The sequence below is a fragment of the Gekko japonicus genome, unplaced genomic scaffold, assembly GCF_001447785.1.
Source record: "Gekko japonicus isolate JY-2015 unplaced genomic scaffold, Gekko_japonicus_V1.1 scaffold329, whole genome shotgun sequence".
NCBI lineage: Eukaryota > Metazoa > Chordata > Lepidosauria > Squamata > Gekkonidae > Gekko > Gekko japonicus.
Genome location: NW_015159719.1, coordinates 177,951 through 196,493, shown reverse-complemented (window position 1 = coordinate 196,493; position 18,543 = coordinate 177,951).

Genomic DNA, 18,543 nt, shown 5'->3' with positions numbered 1-18,543 from the left:
GGCCAGGAGAAATGCACTCTGCCTCCATACTTGCAGCTCCCTTCTAGTGTTCTGTCTCCAGCACTTGAAGGGTGGAGGTGAGCCTGGTGGACTGGTCTTAGTTCACTGGCTGCATCTGGGCTGGGTGGTGGCTAGTGGTGAGTCTTGGTCAGCCTGCAGCTCATCAGACTGTTTGCTGGCTTCTGCTGACTCAGAGCCAGCCATGTGTGGCTCCCCTTCTCCTGAGGAGTCCTCCTCCTCTGAGGACTTTGTGCTGAGCTCAGGCTGATCCACAACACCAGACAGGTCAAAACAATCCTGTGCACTATCCACCTAACCCACTCAGAGTGGAATGACTGGCAGTCAATTACTCTGAACACTGCTTGATTGTTGCACCCAAAGAGGACACACTTGTCCTTGAATATACTGCCACATGCAGACTGCTGTAAGTACCAGAAAAACTCCAGAAAGGTGAGGTCCCTGAGAATGCCTAGTCGACCCCCTGCAGGGGCCAACACTTAGTGCACCAGTGACCATTACCTAGGACCGCCTTTCCCCATATGTTCCCCCAAGGGCACTACGGTCGGGGAGCCAACATCTCCTGGAAATTCCAGGCCCCAGGGATATTAAATTTGCTGTTACCAGAGCCAGGGCATTTTCGGTGGCGGCTCCTACCTGGTGGAAGGAGTTCCCGGGGGAGATCCGGGCCCCGCGGGACCTTTCTAAGTTCTGTAGGGCCTGTAAGATGGAGCTCTTCTGCCAGGCTTTTGAGTAGGAGCCGCCGCCGCCACTATTCCACCATCGCTATTTATGCATCATCGCACCACTACCACCACTATGTGGTTCCATTGGGTTGCGAGGTGACCTTGGAAGGAGAAGGGATGACAGGCTATTGGAACATTGCCGTTGGATTAAGATCTACCCCATCTTGTGACAAATGGAGCACTGACACTTTGGTGTTTGTATTTTATTGTTTTATTCTGTTTTATGCTGTTTTTATCTGTTTTAACTTTGGCACTTGTGCCTCGCTGTTAGCCACCCTGAGCCTTTGGGGAGGGCGGGATATAAATCCAAAAATAAATAAATAAATAAAATGAAAGAAAATGCCAAAACTCAGGCTGCCTGCATCAGTATGGACCTGAAGGGAGCCTCCTAGGATGAAAGGTGACTGCCCAAACCCGGTGGTGGCGCAAGCCAGCCAAGCACAAAAAGCTTGTCTTGGGGAGACCACCTTGCATGCAAAATTAAGGTGGCCCAACAGCAACTGCTTTTCCTTTAAAGTGCTTTTTTTTTTTTTTTTTTTTTTTACTGCTACAGACTCTTGAGAGCAGGGCCCTGACTGTGGCAAGCTTATCCTTGGGGAGACTGGAGGTGCCCTGATGACTAAATATGTCAACTGTGCAGCTGGACTCTCATTCTTGTCCTGGGCAAGTGGAACCCCCACCGGTCTGGAAGGCAACTAAGTGGTAGGCACAGGGCGCACAAATAAGAAATCATTCAGGTGATGAGTGATGTGAGGACAGCCTGTGCAACACTTAACCAACCATTCCAGGAAGGTGCTGAAGGTCTCAAATGCAGTGTAGATGACAGAGCGGCCCTTAGGCAGGGCCTTATCAGTGTACCAACTGCTGCCAAATTTAAAGCCCAGCAGGAAAAAAAATCTCCTGGATAGATGGGCAATAAATTGAAGGCAGACTGGATATCACACTTGGCTAAGAGTACTCCAGGGCTGCAATACTTGATTAGACTGACTGCGTGATCCACAGAGGTATACCACACAGAGTGTAGCTCTGGGGCAACTTACTGATGCTCCTTTGGGGCGAAATTCACCCGAGCCTTTCTTAGGGACAACACTGATTGGGGAAACCTGGAAGTTGGGAAGTGGGGGAGTGGTAAAGGGACCCACCACCCTGCATGCTTCATACTCCATAGCTATCTTGCAGGCAACTATGCAAGGCAGGTCCCTGGAGGATTTGAGGTGGCCACAGCAGGGGCCCATAATGGGTTTGTGGAATCCCTTGCTTAGCCCTTCCCAGAGGTATCTGGTGGCTACCTTGCTTTGTGAACAGAAATGACAGAGCCTTAATGCAAATGGGAATTACTGCAAGGCACATGTGCAGAACTTGGTCAAAGTAGAGGCAGAGGTCCCAGCAGCACCCAACCGCCCATCTTTCTTGCTGTTAGAGCTGGCAGAGGGTCAGAATTACAAAACAGCTGCTGCCAGTTCCCACTTCAAGGGCAGGATAGCCTGGGGCTGATTGCAAGCCCCACACCCTGCTGCTGTTGTTAGGAGGAGGGGGCTGTAGGCCTCTGAAGTGTAAAGCTCCTCCTAGGCAGAGGCACAAACTGAAGAGTGAAAGAGCTTTTGGCCTGTGGCTTGTAGCCTAGGGACCAGGCCTGAGGACCCTGAATCACTCTAGAAACCTTTAAACCACTAACCGGTTATGAAGGTAGAAAGCCAGCAGGGGAGTGGGAGCTATCCAGTGTTTTGCAGAGTTTGTGTGTGTGTACTCGCTGCATGGAGCTCATGGCTCTCAGGGAGCACGTTTATTCCCTGGAGGCTTGGGTTGCCAACCTAGAGAACCTGAGGCAGAGAGAGAGATTTGGGAAAGAGACCCTCAGGGACTTACCAGAACAGTCCCACTCCTGTGCTGAAAGCTCTTCTGCTGTTGTGGAGAGTCTTGAGGCAGAAGAAGGGCATCAGGAGGAGGGATGTGATCCCTTAGAAGGGAACCCTTCCTTGGGTGATGGACTGATATCTTCTTGTACTGAGGATACCTCTGGTTGGCTGGGGGGGGGCTTCTAGTAGTGGGTGATTCAATCATTAGGAATATAGAGAAAGGGTCTGTGACTGACATTGGTGACTAGTCTGCCTGGTGCAAAGGTTGCAGACATCATGCTCTGTCTAGATAGGCTGATAGATAGTGCTGGGGAGGAGTCAGCAGTCATGGTGCATGTTGGCACCAATGACATTGGGAAATGTAGTCATGTGGCCCTGGAGGAAAAATTTAGGTTACTAGGCAAAAAGTTCAAGGCCAAGACCTCAAAGGCAGCATTCTCAGATATACTGCCAGTTCCACGTGCAGGGCCAGCTAAATAGGCATGAAACAAGAGTCTCAATGTGTGGATGAGAATGTGGTCCCGGGTGGAAGGGTTTAGATTTGTTAGGCACTGGGGAAATTTCTGGGATAAGCCGAACCTGTACAAGAGAGACAGCCTTCACTTGAACTAAAAGGGAACCAGGCTGCTTATGACTAATTTCAAAAAGGTTCCAGAGCAGCTTTTAATCCTGGGAGGATAGCCAAATGAGATTCCTAGACATCATAAATGAATGTGCACTGGAACAGTTGGTCACAGAGCCAATCAGAGGGGTAATGATCTTGGACTTGGTTCTGAGTGGGTCTCAAGACCTGGGGTGTGGTCACATGGTCCTTTTGATCGGGGTTCACCGCTGTTCCCTCTCGCATTTTAATTTTCTGTTCAGATGTGCCAATCTGCCTCCCATGCCGAAGCAGGCTCACTCCCGCAATGTTCCCGGTTTTTCCTGCCCCTGGGAAAATAAAGTGTTTTACTGGCACTTGCGCTTTGAACATGCAATTTCGCCAATCTGGACAGCCGTCTTTCGCAATGATTGCGATTAGGGCTGTCTGACTGCTCTTTTTGTGTGATGAGTTTTTGCGGAGCAGCCCAGCAGTCGAGCAGCATGTCTTCAAGCAGCCTGTGCCACGTGTCTCCCTGCTGGGCCTCGACCTCCTGGCCACCCTGAAGCGCTGCGAGAAGTGCCAGGCCGGCAGCGACTTGGCCAATGGCAAGGACAGCCCCGCTGCCGCCGCCAGACAGGGACGAGGGTGAGGGGGATGGCCAGGCCACCTCCAGGCACAGCAGCCGCAAGGACACGCACTACCGCTCAGCCTGAGTGGAGAGAGGGTGTCTGCGAGGAGTTCTGGGAGTGCAGCAGACAGTGGGAATGGGAACGCCATGAGCAAGGAGCAGCAGCCAGTGAGAGGGATGGCTCTTGAGGAGTGGTGGAGACATCCCAACCCGAGGAAAAATATTCCCATTTAAATTAAAGTGGGAACAAGGCACAATTACCTTGCCGTGTGACCACAGCCCTGGTGAGAGATGTAGAGGTTGGTACACTGATTGGGAACAGTGATCACAATGCTATTAGGTTTAGCATTCCAGTCAATGGGAAATTACCCATGAAGTCCAAAACTGTAACATTTGATTTCAAAAGAAGGAACCTTACAAAAATGAGGGGAACAGTAAAAAAGGAAGCTGAAGGGGAAACAGAAGACAGTCAAATCCTCAGAGGATGCTTAGAAGCTATTTAAGACCACACTAATTGAAGCCCAATTAGAATGCATTCCACAGGTTAGGAAAGGCACTGCCAAGTCTAAAAGAAGGCCTGCGTGGTTAACATTGCAAGTCCAGGAAGTTATAAAAAGTAACCCGCCCACCCAGCGGTTCGAAAGCATTAATATCTAGCAAGTAGATAAATGGGTACCTGCCCTAGGTGGCAGGGGGCACCTTCCTCTAGTGGGGCATGCAGCAGAGGCATCGACAGCAGCGGCAACGGAGCGGCGATGGCGGAGTGGCAGGTGGAGCAATGGAGCGGCTGAGGAGTGCCCTGCGAGCGCGGCGTGAGCAGCTGAATCCGGCAGAGGCGGAGCCACGGAGGTATGGTGGTGTGTCGGTGCAGCGCGACGGAGCTGAAAAGGACGATGGTCGGAGCTGCGGCGGTCGCGGGGCCGTGCACTGGAGGAGTCCGCCGGAGGAAGGCACAGAACAGGAAGAAATCTGCCCCAGGACATAGGAAGTGGAGCGCCGACATCCGAGGCCGCTGGAAGAAGCCAGACTCCAACAACAAGCCCTGCTGCCGGGTGCTGGTAGGAAGTCACCCCCTGTATAATTGTGGCCTTAGATAGGAACCAATGATTGTGTGTAAGCCGCTCAGAGACCCTTCAGGGTTCGAGCGGGATATAAATTGAATGATAAATAAATAAATAAATAAAGAGGCTATTTTTTAAAAGTGGAAGGTATGTCCCAATAAACTGATCAGGAGGGACCACAGGCTCCAGCAAAATAAATGTAAGTCAATAATTAGGCATGCAAAAAGATATTTTGAGGAGCGGGTTGCTAAAAGCATCAAGACGAACAATAAACATTTAAAATATATCCAGGGCAGGAAACCAGCCAGAGAAGCAGTGGGGCCTTTGGATGACAAAAGAATAAAGGGATTGCTAGAGGAAGTGGGGAGATGGCAGATAAGCTCAATGACTTTTTTGCTTCTGTATTCACTGTGGAACATGTGGGCCATGTACCCATGGCCCAGCCCCTATTTTCAGGAAGGGAGTCTGAAGAACTGAGCCAAATTGAGGTGACCAGAGATGAAATTCCCTACTGAGGAAATTAAAAACCAATAAGTCTCCAGGTTCTGATGGCATACACACACGGGTTCTCAAGAAACGTATTGATCTACTAACCCATTTATGTAACCTATCACAGCTGCTGTGCCAGAAGACTGGAGAGTACCAAATGTCACACCAATTTTTAAAAGGGATCCAGAGGGGAACCAGGAAATTACAGGCCAGTCTAATGTCTGCCCCTGGCAAATTAGTAGAAACTATAATCAAAGATAGAATTGTAGGCATATAGAAGGACAAAGCCTGCTGAGGGAAAATCAGCATGGCTTCTGCAAAGAGAAGTCCTGTCTCATCAGCCTTTCAGAGTTCTTTGAGAAAGTGAATGAGCATGTAGACAATAAGGGTTCAGGTATATTGTGTTCAGGTATATTGGACCTGAAAAATTGGTATTTTCCGATATTCCCGAATTCCAATACTGGTATGGTATTTGGATTCAATAAATATTCAGGATTCCCGGATTTTGGGGGGTCCAATGGACTTGAGAAGAAGAAAAAAAGAGGATCAGCTGGGATGGTGGTTACACACACATACACACACATTCAGCCTATCCATGAGGATTTCCAGCAGTATTTCTCAAAGAATGGGGAGCAACCTGTGGAAGGCAGAGATAATTTGGTGGAGATGTAATTCAACATATTAGAATCCAGGACTTCCGGTTTATGGCGACACGCTGGCAGATGCACTTCCCAGACCTCCCGGGGGTGCGATCTGTGCACTAGCGGTTAGGAGGGGGGACAATTGTTCGTTACCCCCCCTTGTGAAAGCCTTTGTGAAAGGCTCCTAGCCATGGGGCTTTTGAAGGGTGGCCTCTTCACCAGCGCGATGCTGGGGAATTGAGGTGCTCTTCCACCCCGACAGTCCTGCCGCTATACGTCTGAATGGAACTAGAGCCGCTGACCGGGACAAGCGCTGGAGATCGAGCGTTTAAAATGCATTTTGATAGAGCTTGTATGACCAACAATGAACAGTGAGTTGAGTGAAAGCAAAACACCAGCAATTTAAAAAGAAAGTCCCCCCGTTGAGAATGGCGAGAAAAGCGATACACATGAACTAAAAAGCAATTTAGCAAGGGGGGACAGAATTAAAAGCATTGAAATCTGTTTTAAGAACCTTACCAGAGTGCGGCTAGGCATTGGGTGATTTTCAGAGACTTTAGCAAGTTTTGACAAAAGTAAACAATCCATAAAAATGGCATGGAAAAAAGCGGAGAGAGACAAACAGCCAAAAGTGAAAGCACCTGGGAGCATGAGCCCATGACCAGAAGAGACCACTGAGTTCTCTAAACTTTTGGTGGACTCTTTGCACCTTCTACTGGACCAGATGACTAACATCAATCAGCAGCTGACTGCTCTAAGTCAGAACTTTGCAACTCAGCAACACCAACTGTCTGAAACTACAAAAAAGACAGAGCAAACAGCTGAGAAAGTAAAGGAAATAGATGCCAACTCTTAAAAAGTCAAGAAAATTGAAATCAAATCTAAAACAACTTTTGAGCGATGCATTAGCTCCAGTTAAAGATTTAAAAGCGGAATACCTTATAAGCGAAATTGATGTGGTCTATAGGGCCTATTCCGTCTATATCAAGAAAAATAATCTGCCTGGTGAGATAGTAGTTAGATTCTCAGAGACACGTGAGGGATTCTATCCTGAAAGCAACTACAGGAACACCCTTGATTTTAAAAGACATCCCATTTGAAATAAGAAAGAAGAGGAAGAAGTACAAAGACTTAATCCTTTTTTAAAGAAACAAACAGCATTTCCTACAGATGGTTAACCCCTGAAAGCATCATTTTCAAACTGCAGGACAAAAAAGAAAAAATTGACTCTGTTTCCAAAGCACGTGAGTTCCTGAGATTGCATTTGGGAGAACCAGCTGAGGATGCTAGAGAAGAAGATGACAGCAAATCTAGCGGTGAACAGGACTCTGGGTCTTCCGGCGAGGATTCAGCTTCAGAAAAGGGGGCAGCTGCCCCCAAACAAGAATACCAGTTGAGGATTAGAAAAGATAAAACAAAGTGAAGGCTGAAGGACTCTGAATGGTGCCTTAACACATGTGATATAAATGATGCTCCTGGGGTTTTCTTTAAACAGTTAAAAATGGTTAAAAAGATAAACAATTTAGCTTAATCGACTCTGTTCAATGTAATGTAAGCATTTTAGACTAACACTTATATAAGCTGATGTAATGATCTCCTATACTTGGGGGTTTAGTTAGTAGTGGTTTTCTTTCCTTTCTCCATTGATGTAGTTGTTCCCTCCCTATTTTTTCGTTGTAGTTTGTAGTTTATAGAAAATGCAATAAAATCCCCTTTTAATTACAAAGTATTCAGAGGATTAGGGCATAGGATTACAGCATAGGATCCTGCCTACATTTAGAGACTCCCTGAAACAGCAGATCACAAGTGCAAAGGGACTAATTTCAAAACCATTTAAATCCACTGCCAAAGCAACACTCCATTATGCACTGAACTATCTCCCGCTGAAATGCATGGGAGAAGAAAATGTTTAATTACTGTGTGATTGACCTTATTGACCATGCCCCATATTAGTGTGTGAATGACCTTATTTCCAAGGAAGTGAGTCTAGGATCATCACTGTAGGGCTAACAACATAAAATAATTTATAGGAAATATATCAAAAAGATATCCAGCCAGTATTTCCCAAAGCATGGCATGCAATCTGGGGAAGGCAGAGAGAATTCATTGGAAATAGATACAGTGGAAATGCATGCATTATGTCAGTCAACCCTGTAATTGAACATATTGGAACCATAAATTGCCCTGACTGTTTTGAGAGTGGGAGCTCATATTAATGAACATATAACCCCTTTGGAGTGGTGTGGGAGTCTTTTACAAATAACAGCACTTTTGTGAGAGGAATGTTGTTACAGGCCAGAAGCCATTTTCTACTCTACTTAAATGTTTCATGTTTACAGGGAGCATGTATTGATTTTACCGTAAATGTCAGGAGCTGATGCCTCATGGAGAACATTTCCCCCCGATCTTCTCTCTCTACCTTGCTGCTTGCCAGAAGAGATATTTCCATGAAGGCAAGTTCTAAAAAAAAAATTAAGTTTGTATTATTATTGACTCAAAGTAACAGTGCCTCTCCAATCTATCATTCTTTGGTCAATTGACATTCCATTTTTCTGTAACTGGTTCTACAAAATGAATATGGACAGATCTTCACAATTAGCTTGAACTGCACTGGCTCTTCTTGTCACCATTTCTCCAAGGCAAACCAGTCAGATTGGTGTACAGAGGAATTTTGATACCCACTCCCATCCTGGAATGAACTTGGTCATCCCCATCATATAATATCCATGATGTCCTACTACTCTCAAGATGCTATATAGGCAAATACACATGGAAGTACCAAGCCTGGTACCATCCCTGGTCTGAATGGTATCCTCTCTGCTACCCTGCCTTCAGTAAAACAGTACTGAAGCACTTGACAAAACAAGAGGATAAGCCTACAGAATGTTCAAGTTGGACATTAAATCTGGGATTCTTCCATTCATAGTGGAAAGGTCTGATTTCTCACACTGGATACAAAGAAAGACACAATTGAACAGAAACATTTAAATTCCTATCAGAATAATGCTGGAACAAACCAAGAGATTAATCCTTTAATCCATTTGCACAGCATGTTTAGGGATTCTTATCTTCCTCCGAACTTCTGATTCCTGATTTCCCCCAAGGTACACATGGGATCTCCCAAGTATCTTCTGATTCCTACATGTATGTACATAAAGCTGAAGTACAGGGTTTTTTTAATGGCCATTGTACAATCCTAGTGGCATCCTTTTAGATCTGCCATCAGAAGCTGCAGTATAAGTTGAACTGGGTCCCTCAGCATCTTCAAGAAGCCCCTCCTAAGACTCTGGTCATCTATTCCTGGTCCATTTTCGTTGTGCCTTTTATAGAAACTGACATCCCTTTCTTTACTGCCTGGTCTGATACATTGGGTGGTTATTTGGCCCCCACTTGATTTCAAGTTAAGGTGAACCTAAACTCGACATACCTCCTACACTGAAAACTTGGCTTAATGACATCATGTTCAGGAAGGGTTTCAAAGCTTCCTGCCCTAGAGCAGTACTACTCTACTCACATACTCTCCAGTCTCAGAAGCTGTAACATCTTTCCCTCCATTCTTTTTCATCCTTGCATTTTCAGTCATGCTAATGTCATTCAGCAGGCAAACAATGAAAGCTTCACTCTTCTCTCTGTTGCTAAATGCCTAAGTGCAGCTTTCAAATTACTCCCTCAATGATTAGGGAGAGAAGTGATTCAATTTTCAGAGGTACATTAGTACTTTGTAACTATAAAACTGAAAGTGTACACTAGAGGCTCTTTCATAAATCTGTGTTCCAATAGTATTGTTACAATTTCCATCCATTCTCTCCTTAAATGTGTCACACAATCTACTGCAAGAAGGAATGAGCATTTCTTATCCAGAAATCAGAGGACATTCTCAGCTACCTCGTGCACCATCATTACATCAAAGGAGAAAAGCGGCTGAGAAAAGTATATTGCATACGTGGCTGTCAGACACCCGATCCCCTTAACCTGACTGATTTCATTACTTTAGAAAAGAAGAAAAACTATTTTGAATGGCAAAATGAATGTGGTGATACTCTGTTTGTGGATGCACATTTTCCCTCAAATTGAAACTGACTCCTTTCCCTGCACAGTGCTAACTGGAGAGAATTATTGTTCACTTGAGATACAGTTCAGACTTCAAATCTAGATGCTGCATGGCTCCAGGAAGCAGCCTCATTTTGTGTGCAATGAAGAAAAGGTGACAGTGCTTGGGGATTGGATTGCAGCCTTAAAATCAATAAGCATATGGAAGAGAGAGAGGGATATTTTTTCCCTAAAGAACAAGATCTGGGATATGCAAGCCACCCTCTGGGGCAAGCTTGAGTCAATTGTATTATATTTTATATAAAAGCATTAAATAAGAAAACAGAATCATAGAAAACATACAGTAAACTAAAGCTTAGATCAATAAGTTAATTATAATCATGATTTCAAACCAGGGTGACCTTCTGGCTGGGACTCCTACACACTTAAAATAGACACAGTAAGCATGAATGTTATGCTGCTTCCACAAACTAAAACGAATACATGGGATTAGAAAGTGATGCAAGAGGAGATGGAACTTCAGCAGCTAGAGCGCTTTCTGTCATGGAGATGGAGCACGGGGCACAACTTGTCCTGTTGAATTTATACTTGTCAAATAACTGTTAAAAGCTTATGAGATGGAGTGATGTAGTAATCACACTGTCTAGACTACGGGAATTGTAGCTTTCAAAGTCCCGTTTGCCAATGAATTGCACAGGTGATCTTGGCCAATCATACCCACTTTCAGCCTAACCTACTTCACAGGGTTGATGTGAAGATAAAATGAGAGAGGGAAAACCAAGACATACTTGGAGGAATGTTGCAATAAAAACTTCAGTGCAGGTTTGCCCTGAATGAAACGGTTCTTTCTGTCTTTCAGGCTAAGGTTGAAATGTCAAAATTTACTTATTTGCATGATTTTTTAAATGAAGTTAACTGTTCTGCCCTTTTTTTAAAAAATGACAAATACTACATATATCCTGTGGAAACTGAAGTACAATTTAATTTTTTATGTGTGTTTTAAAAAATCTATGCAAATGTAATGTTATGATGCTGGGATAAGATATCAAACGTCTAAGAAGGGAGCGGTGGTGCAGGCAGCAAAACGCCTGCCTTAACAACAATGAACAGCCACTATGGCTGTTCAAGACCCACCATGGCCGGGGTGAGCTCCCGGCCCTAGTCCCAGCTCCCGCCCACCCAGTGGCTTGAAAGCAATTAAATAGCGAGTAGACAAATGGGTACCTATCCTTAGATGGGTAGGGGGCACCCTCCTCCGTGAGAGGTGTGTGGTGGAGGCATTGGCGGCTGCAAGAAGAACATCGGCGGCAGCAGAACATTGGTGGCGGTGGCGGTGTGACAAGGCAGTGGTGGCGGCGAGGTCGACGGAGCGAGCCCTGGTGGCTAGTGACTGCAACATCGTGTGGCTGAGTCGGATGACGGCAGAGGCGGAGCCGGAAGGCGCGGTAACATGGAGCAGGCGCGGCGGAGCCGGTAGTGAACACAGCCAAAGCCAGAAGCTGACACGGACCGCGCACTCGGACGGACCGCCGAAAGAAGCCACCATGAAAAGAAGAAAGATCCACCCCTGACATCAGGACGGAAGCGCCGACCCGAAGACCGCCTGAAAGAAAGGAGCTGAGCCGGAGAACAACAAGCCCACCACCTGGGTGCCGGTAAGCAACCCCGTCCCGCACTATGTGGCCTTAGTTAGGGAAGCAGCATTAGAAACTTCTATGTAAACCGCCCAGAGACCCTTTGGGGTTAGGGCGGTATAAAAGCTGAATATATAAATAAATAAATAAATAAATAACGTCAGTACTGTTTTTCATTTTTAAGAATATGGTTAACAGAAAATACAAAATCAATGCCTTTCAATCTCTAATATGTGTATTCAGCAGCTGAAACGATTTCAGAAAAGGAGCTTTGGAAACTCACCTTTATAGTTATTTGGCTAGAGAATTATAGAATGCAAAGAGAACATAGTTATCCAGCCAATCCCCTTCAGGCAGTGGATTCCTTTTGAAAAAATATCCTCCCCTATCTCTTTGGATTATGGATACAAGTTCTCTTATGAGCTTGTCCATCTTTTTTAGACTTCATGGATTCTCCACCTAAATTAATGCAAGTTAATAATAAATTTATGCAATCAAATGTTTGTAAAGAGTTCCAGTGATTAGGACTTGCCTTATTTCTGAAGATATTTTTTTAACAAGAGGGACACATCAGGGTTGCCCTTTGCCCCCTTTTTATTTACTATTACTATAGAACCTCTTGTTTCTGTAATTCAAGCTAATCCCTCTATATTTGGTGTGAAAATCAATAAGATAGAACACGTCCTGTCTTTTTGCAAACGATATGTCCTTATATTTTAGTACTTCTTTACCAGTACTTCATTATAGCAAAGTCTCCAGGTTACAGGCTAATCTGAATAAAACTAAACTATACCCAATAAACATCACACCATCTATGAAAAAATTCACAGTAGATAACTTTACATATAAATGGATAACGGAATCTTGGCGCTTGTTAGGGGTTCAGATCCCTTTAAATCTGAAAGATATATACATTTTATATAAATGACTTGGTCAAATGCTTAAGTGACAAGGCCTTCCATCCTCTTGAACTACAGCACCATCAGATCTCTATCTTATTATATGTAAATGATGCTGCTATTCTGTCAAAGACCCCAATTGGGCTAAGAAGAGCCCTAAAGGCTCTAATACAGCATTGCAAGGAAAACGTTCTTACAATAAACTATCAAAAAACAAAAATAATGGCCTTTGGCAAGAAACAGAAGTCTAAAACCTGGACCATCGATGGCCATTTGATTGAACAGGTGCAGACCTTCAAACATCTTGGTGCAGTATTCCATGCTTCCAGCTCAAGAAAAGCACATGTTGCCCATGCAGTAGATACCAGGCAAAAGTTGACTCACAATATACTTAGATTTTTTTGAACTAAGGATGGACATTGCATCCCTGCTTCCCTAAAACTCTTTCAGGCCAAAATCTTGTCCCAACTTTTGCATGGAACTATGAAAGGGCCAACATCATCTTCTTTTGCCCTCTTGAATGTGTTCAATCAAAGGAGGGCCTTTACACTTGCAAGGTGTTCTGCACTCCTCTATGCTGTTTTAGAGGACCAGTTGAATAGAATTCCGTATAGGAAATGGCTTTGCCCCTGTAATGAAGGAGAAATCAAGATTGTAGATCACATTCTTCTACGTTGTCCCTTCTATCAAGATGCTCACATCCAAACCATCACTCCTTTGATCACTAGAATACCTAGAAGAACAAGCTTGGAATATATTAGGTTACTCCTAGAAGACGGAAATCCAACAACTACAGCCTCAATTGCAAAATTCTGGGCAATAGCCTATAAAACCCACCGGCTGCTTTCATCATCAGGGTTTCTGTAAATACCACCCACTTATACTACTGTCTATTTATATTATTGTCTATTTTGATTTGTGATTTTTTACTAATATCTATTTTAACTTTGTGTTTTGTGTTTGTGTTTTTGTTTTTAGTATTTTATTATGCTGATCTTTGGCTGTACAATATAAAAATTGATTTGAAAGATATCTTGATATTAAATCATGTAGCACTTTATAAAGAAACTACCTCTAACTTGCATTGATGGAACAAACTACCATTACCACATACAGATGGAATCCTTGATTAAATCATTTATTTTCCAAAAAATTTAATTTTATTTCAGAACCATAAAAATCCTAATTGCAGACACTTATTTTAAACAGTGGCAATCCACAACAAATAATTGTATGGGGTTTTCATAACCCAAGAATCAGTTTCAAAATTTTAAGACAACCCTTGATTTCTGGAGGCATGGGCGTCCCAGATTTAAAATTGTATTACGAGGCAGCACAACTATCTAATTTAATATTAATGTTATCCTGTATGGTTAAATATGATTGGAAACTAATTGAACAAAGTTATATCTACCCATTGTCCCTTCAAGATGTAATCTGGAATAAAGCATCATATAGACCTCCAGGTACAGAAAATAATGAGTATTTAGTTACCTAACTAAAAATTTGGGATTCTAAATTATATAAATTAGCTCCAAACCTCTCTTTGTTGACATCATTTACTGGTCAAAAGTGGTTCACCCCAGCAATTCATCCATCTTGTTAATTTGGCTTCGTTCCATAGATTTAAAAAGATTACTAGATTTCACACAAAAAAATGGCATACTTATGGGAAAAGGTAGTTTGGACCAAATCTCAGGCATCATATTGCCTTGATTTCAATACCTACAATTGAAACACTTGTTAGATTCCCCCACATTCAAGGAACTCAGTAAGAGGCCTTTTACAACTTTTGAGAATCTCATTAGGACAATATAATTTACAAGGGTCTAACTTCATTACTATATAACCTTTTGTAGCAAATTGAAGACCCTTCCAATATCAAAAGCGCTGGGAGCAAGATTGTAATTTTGAGTTCACCAGTCAACACTGGCAGTCTGTATGGAATTCTTCTATCTTAAAATCACATTCAATTAATATTAGGATGCAAACATTTAAAATTATGACAAGGTGCTACCTATCACCTAAGAAACTACACTATATTAATCCAACCTCAGGCCTCTTGTGCTGGAAGCAATGTGGAACATCAGCTTCTTTCTTCCATTGTTGATGGACTTGCCCACATATTGCACACTTTTGGAGCTGGATACTAGATCACATTAATTCTATCGCTGGGATCTCTTTGCTGAGGAGACCAGAATTAATATTGTTGTCTTCATGGGCAGATTGTAATCTACACTGGTGTACAAAAACATGAATTGAGTTTTTATTAGTGGAAGCCAGAGCAGCAATTGCCACCAAACGGAAGGATAAAACACCTCTGTCTGTTTCATAATGGTTCGATAAAATATGGCAACTTTATGTAATGGAAAAAATTTCTTATCGCAACACCCAAACTGGTAACTTAGAACGTAGTTCTCATTTTCCTGCAATTTTGTTTCCAATGCTAGACTATATGGTATCAATAGACAAGGTTCCAAAAAATGTATTTCCTATTGATCTGTTAAACTTGTAATCTGGTTGCATAGTTCTAGTTCTATTTTGGTAATCTTTCATGTTTCTTAGTATTACCTGTTATTCACTGTTATAATTATATTAGTATTTTACAATTCAAATTACTGTATAATTTTGAAAGCTGCTATTTGTATGTTATTTTTCAAATTCAATTTAAAAAAATTAAAAAGTTATGAGCAGTTATTCCTTGGCAACCTACTTTAAAACACTTGTATCATTTGTACAGTTATTTCTAAATCCAGATGATATATTCTTAATTGTGAGTACAGCCGGAGTGTTCACACACGCGATATAATGCAGGGGGGGAGTGAGGCTATTTGCTCCGCAGGAATTTGACCTGCATTTGCGCGATCACACAGTCCCTGGGAGCTGCGGGGGTGGCCCGCCACTGCATGATCAGATGCAACTGTGGGTGTCAGGGGGTTGCCATGTATTTCCAGTGCACTTCAACAAGGGATCAATTATTCGCATCACCACACCGAGTGCTCCCTATACAGGGTGCAAGGATGCGCATACCGAAACAGGGGAAAAAACAACGGTATGAAGTTGGGATGGCCTGATCAAACCATCCCGATGCCATGAGAGCATGCTGGTGTGATCACACAGGGGAAAGTCCACTCCTGGCCCATAGCAAACCTGTTTGCTACTGGGTTTTCCCCAGTGTCTTTTTACTCTGCTTCTGCAGCGGAGCATAACGAGTTGCCGATGCTTGGCAGATGTTGGCATCTGATCGTGCCCTTAAAATCCACCTGGCATTTGCACCTATGGTGCGGCAAATTCTGCGTGTGATCATGACCATAGGTTAGAAATTAATTATGGCACAATACAACATCCTGTCCTAAAGTAGAATCTTCCACGTGATAACCCTCTTCAGAAGTTAATCAAGTCATTCAAATTTTGCTATGTTAAAAGCACCGTCAAAATCCAAATCCATGGTGTGCAAACTAGGGGAGAAATGCACACACAGCCTAACTTAATTCACTGGTTTTCTACTGTTGAAGAGGAAGATATGTGTACCCTAGGCATGTGTCTTTCTAGGTGGGTTAGTGCCTATTTCCAAGTTACACTAGAGTAGCCTGAAGAAAGAAAACTCTCCTTCCTTTGCCTCTCACTCTGAGGATAAAAGAGTTTCTGGCTTTAGATTTATACCCATCTTAAGGGAATGCATCCAGACTGAGGACAATGACACACACAAACAGCAATACAGTGTTCATTGACAAAGTGGTAAAGCTCCCTATGAAAGTTTGGAAGAAATAGTGAGGGTCTGGGATAGGGTGAAATCAGAGATAGTTTATTGAGGAGGACTAATTAGCACACTCAAATAGTTGCACTGACCTCAAGCCCATAGTAATCATTTTTGTTGTTGTTGAACAGTAAAATGTCTAACATAAAAATATTTGAAAAATCTGCAAACCAGGGTACTGTGTCTTAGTCCAAAAGGGCCACAGAGCAGGAGGGTAGAAAACAGCTGGTTATGGCACCTATCCATACAATTTCCAAGCAAATATATGACTCTCAAAGCAGATGCCCCCAAACATCCAGGCAGTAAAATAATTCAACAGGTATCTAAAAGCAGAGGATAAGATCTACATAATTTGTTGGTCTTAAAGGTGCCATTGGACTCTAACTTTGTAATGTTGCAGCAGTCACTGCACAAATATAGGTGGTTCAGAGCTGCTGGTTTTATCAATGTAAGCAGCTTTAAGTCCCATTGATTAGGAGAGAAGCAGGATATAAACAGTTTAAATAAATCTGTGGGCCAGGGCAGATTGGCCGTTAAGGTCCCCAGAAACAATCCTGGTGGGCTGATGGCTTGAGGGGCTGCCACCTTCCAAGGCCACACCAGTTCCAAGCAAGGGGCCACCCCATTTAGGATTGCCAGATCCCTGCTGGTGGTGGGGGAACCCCTACTTTTGTGGGATGTTTCCCCACTGCTGGACAGATGACCAGCAGGGGGAAATCCCATCAACTGGCCCAAAAGGTGACATGATGATGTCACCCAGAAGTGACATCATCATGTCACTAATGCTCTTGTTTTGGAGCAAATCTCTGTGGTAAAATTGGCTACGAAGAGCCAGTTTGGTGTAGTGGTTAAGAGCAGCAGACTCTAATCTGGAGAACCAGATTTGATTCCCCACTCCTCCCCATGTAGCCAGCTGTGTGACCTTGGGTCAGTCACAGTTCTCTGAGAGCTGTTCTCTCAGGAGCAATTCTCTCAGAGATCTCCCAGGGAAGGGAAGGAGATTTTAAGCCGCTCTGAGACTTCGAGTGAAGGGTGGGGTATAAATCCAACTCTTCTTCTTCAAAAACTAGAGCGTCAGCCCCCGATGTCAGTAGCGTGATGACTTCACTTCTGGATGACATAATCATGTCGCATGTGCAGCAGAAGATCCCAGGAAGGACTGAGGATCCCCCCCCACCCCCGCCAGCTGTCAGGTAGGACCTGGCCAGGGCCGGCTCACCCGCTAGGCGAACTAGGCATTTGCCTAGAGCGCGAGCCGGCCCTTAGGGCACAGGAGGAGAGGCAGGGGCAGCCCGCAGGAGTCCAGCGCACTCCCGGCACTAGGAACTGGAGGAGCGCCCTCTCCATGGAGTCAGGTGCCGCGGCGCCCCCTTGAGCCAGCCAGCCAGTGGCAGAGGAGGGCAGGCGGGTGCTCCTGACTGTGCATGGTGGCGGCAATGGGGCTGCCGTGGCCGTGCACAACCAGGAGTGCCCGCACCCAAGAAAGCACCCGTCTTTCTTCCCCACTCTGGCTGGAAATGGTCTGCTGCCACCCTCACTAGGAGCGCGGACTAGGAGCGAGGGATTTAACCCTCCCCTGCAAGAAGCAGATGGAGCAGGGAACTGGGGGGAGGGGAAGCACTCAGAGGGGCGTTGGTGCACTTTCCCTTGGCTGCAAACAGCCGCCCGCCCTGCAGATTCCCCGTTTGCAGAATTTTGCCAGACTAGGACTCCTCTCAGGGTTCAAAGTCAAGGAGGAGGAGGTGGAAATGCACCGAAGGGACAAATGGGAACACCCCCTCCCTCTCCTTCAGGCCCCCATGGACCCGGAGGGTGTGGGGTGTGGGGGTCTTCTTTGGGTCTTCTTCGTGCCTCTCTACAAAGCCAGGAGGCCCCTGCAGGAGCAGCACCGCGACCCTCGGGGCGGAGACCTCCGCCGCCTTCCCTGGGCCCGTGGCTGCAATGCACTGAAAGGAGTCGCCTAAATTTCCACGGTGGGGGGGGGGGCGGGCCAGGAAGACTCCCTTTCTTTCTCCCTCTGGCTCTTCCCGGGGAAAATTAAATTCAGAGAAATACACAGACAAAGCTCCAGCTGTTCTCATTGCTCTCCTTCAATATACATTTCATGTCTTTGGATCAAAGCCCATTAGGACTACTGTTCAACATTTACTTAGCACTTGAATCATGGTAAGCACTATACAGAACCTAGAAGGGATGTAATCC